The sequence below is a fragment of the Diaphorina citri genome, unplaced genomic scaffold, assembly GCF_000475195.1.
Source record: "Diaphorina citri unplaced genomic scaffold, Diaci psyllid genome assembly version 1.1 scaffold1544, whole genome shotgun sequence".
NCBI lineage: Eukaryota > Metazoa > Arthropoda > Insecta > Hemiptera > Psyllidae > Diaphorina > Diaphorina citri.
The window spans coordinates 16,983-20,779 of record NW_007378970.1 but is presented as its reverse complement, the minus strand read 5'-3'; positions in this window follow the sequence as shown (position 1 = coordinate 20,779).

Here is a 3,797-nt window from a genome sequence, read left to right as displayed (position 1 = left end):
ATCTTATTTCTTTTCAATTCATCCTTTCTCCTTGGAATCTTTCTCCATTTTTCTTCCATCCCCTCTTCCAGTTTTGTCTACTCCATACAATAGAGTAGGTAGATTAAATATTTGTTCTACTTTATTTCAGCATGAAAATAATATTCCAACGTATGGCAATATTAATAAAGCTGCTGAAATCTAAACATTATACTTTTCCAGGACGTAATAGCGAACAATAATGTAAGGAGGAGTAGACGTTTAATCTGCGGTGAAATCCAAAACGCCCTAGTGTGTGTGTGTGTGTGAGGATGGGAGTGCTGGAATGGCAATATTAATAAAGCTGCTGAAATCTAAACATTATACTTTTCCAGGACGTAATAGCGAACAATAATGTAAGGAGGAGTAGACGTTAAATCTGCGGTGAAATCCAAAACGCCCTAGTGTGTGTGTGTGAGGATGGGAGTGCTGGAAAAAAAAATCTGGTGTGAACATCACACGACTTTCCTTATCCTATTGAATGATGGTTAATTGGGTGTTCCTCTATTATAACTTTTACAATATCTCTAACCCTTTAGTCAGTATAGCTGAAAACCGCCAAAAAGCGGTCAAAATATTGCCAATGGCAGCACCTATCTTAACAAAAAAGTTTTGTGTTATATCCTTCTCACATTTTTGGACTACATACCAAATTTCAAGTCTCTAGCTCATACCGTTCCCGAGATATTATTAAATGACACCAAAAACCGCCAAAAAACGGCCAAAATACCACCAAACGTTGCACCGATCTTACCCGAAAGTTTCGCGTCGCATCCTTGTCACATTTGACAGATCCATACCAAATTTCATGTCTCTAGCTCTTACCGTTCTCGAGATATTTTGTTTACAGACAGACAGACAGAAGGACAGACAGACACACGGACCAATGGCTGAAACTTTGGATTTAAACTCTAGGGACCTCAAAACGTGTTTTTTCACTAAAAACTGACCATCGAAAATTTGACCCGATTACATTACTTTCCTTCCTAAAGGATAAGGAAAGTAAAGAGGGAGTGAAATGTGTTACAGTACGAGGTAGTAAGGTAGTCATGTTACCTACATCATATGAAATGTACGAGTATTCGAGAATATGGAGGATAAGACTTATTTTAAATTTAATTTTACTCCTTCTGTCTTTTACCTTCTCCTCCTCCTCCTTCTCCTCCTTCTTCTTCTTCTTCTCCTCCTCCTACTTCTTCTTCTGCTTCTTATTCTTCTGCTTCTTCTTTTTCTTCTCCTCCTCTTTCTTCTTCTCCTCCTCCTTTTGGTCACTCAGTGACATTCGAAATATGTCACGCTGTATTCAGGTATGTAAACCAGACTTTATCTTATAAAATCTTATACGTATACCTTTACCAACGAGTATTAGCCAGCCAATTGGTCACTCAGTGACATTCGAAATATGTCACGCTGTATTCAGGTATGTAAACCAGACTTTATCTTATAAAATCTTATACGTATACCTCTACCAACGAGTATTAGTCAGCCAGTTTGATTGGTAGAGCATCTGCCTTGTAAGCGCTTGGCCGCGGGTTCGATTCCCGCCCGGGGCGGATTTCATCCTGAAGGGGTAAGGTTCGTTCTCGGAATGGCTGGCTTTCACCTATCCTGTCTTCCTTCTCTCTTCGATTTCGGGACGATAAGACCTTAGCAGTTACAGTTCCCTCTATCAAACCTTAAAAAAAAGTTTTTCTTCCTGTCTTCCTTCTCTCTTCGATTTCGGGACGATAAGACCTTAGCAGTTACAGTTCCCTCTATCAAACCTTAAAAAAAAGGATCTTTTCATTCTTGCTAAACTTACCCTAAACAGTTTATTGTCTCTGCAGAAGTTCAACGCTCCCGATTCATTCATGCTTCAGAAGTGGGACATATAACTAATGTAATACACACACTAAAAACTAACAAGACTTACCCTACGTACATCTTGGAGGACTGGGCGATGCAGTGAGCGAATCTATCCATTACTGTTTTATCATGAGCTTTGGATTTGAATGTACATACCTATTATATCACTGAGATACAAACTTTGAATAATAAAATTGTAAAATCCACCTTGTGATGGTAAAACATGCCTACTTTGCTACCAACCTAACTACCTGACTTGCCTATCTATTTAAAAGTTTCATCAAACTGATGAATACAGCAACCAGCTAAGTAAGTTCTTTACATACCTACCTATGTATGTTCTTGCTTATGAAATTCGGGGCTCTATTAAGAGTTCACTTCACAACTATTGGTACTACAAGCGTCCACATTGGTACAAGCAATTTGGGGCCCCTACAAAGACAAACACAGAGTACAGTTAATGTTGGGGAGGCAGGCAGGCAAATGTAGTCAGTAAGTAGGTACCATGTACGAGTATCTGCTCTGTCAGCTCTGTTAATGAATGAGTTATATTTATTATACCCTTTTTCTGCCAGGTCTATTTTGACTGATTTTCCAAGGTACATACTTAGGTATTTTCTTTTTCAACAGCACCGAAGTACCACCATAGTGGACTTCTATTCTTCATTGCTGGGAGCATGGCAGAAGGAGCATCTATCAGTCCCCTACATATTTTTTAAGATACCTACCTATTGACAGAGGGAACTATATTAACGAAGTTCTTATCGTCCTGAAATCGAAGCTTGAAGGAGGACCAGACGGGAGAAAGCCAGCCGTTCTGAGAACAAACGGGCGAGAATTGAACCCGGCAACTAATAGCGATCAAAAGGCAGACGCTTTATATCACTGAGATACAAACTTTGAATAATAAAATTGTAAAATCCACCTTGTGATGGTAAAACATGCCTACTTTGCTACCAACCTAATAACTACCTGACTTGCCTATTTATTTAAAAGTTTCATCAAACTGATGAATACAGCAACCAACTAAGTAAGTTCTAGCTTGTTTGATTTCTGTCCAATCTTTGATATGTAGATGAAGCTTGTTTTCTCTCAAGGGTTGAAAACTTTTTCAATTACTTTCTTCATGACTTTCTATCTTTCTAATCCCATTCTTCCATAAGTAGGAGGTACGTACGTAATAAAATAGTTTAAAATTTTCCATGTCTGTCAAAGTCAACAATCGGTCATGAAGCAAATAAACACTTCACAATTTGTGATTGAGAGCGAAAAAAACATCTCTTGTGGAAGTGTTTTGAAAGAATCAGATGTTGAAGATCAACTTGACGATTCAAAGAAGATGAAGACAAACATTTAACTACGCCACAAAATCCGACACAATAGAACCTCCTTGACATTGAATTAGGAATTAAAATATTATTTGAATAGGCACATAGGTAGGTGGTTTGTAGAGGTAGGTACCTCGTTAAGTATAGCACAAGTCCATCATCCGTCATGTCCTAAACAGAACAAAACGTGAGATCTGTCCAGGGCTTAGAGAACTTGTCAGCATTAAACGCTAGAAATGCTCTGAAATGATCCTCAGAAATGCGAGAAACAATACATGAATACCAATGAGTGGGTTAGGTAAGCATTTTGAGACTTAGAAAGGAGATTATGGCAGAAAAACTTTGCCTTGCGTTGATCTATGTCGTCTTTTCGTTTAATCTGGGCTTTTGTTTAATCTTCAGCACTGTGTATGTAGGTTGTATATTATTATTATATAGCTATCCATTGTGTGCATAAGGCAGAGGGTAAAGGTTCCTACTTTATTGCAAGTTTTAAGACACAGCGCGAGGCATAGGGTTTGTGCTGTTCGTTTTGTAAGGCATTCATACAAATGCAGGTACAGTCGAACCTGGATATAAGAGAATCCAGGGGACCGACCTTTTTTT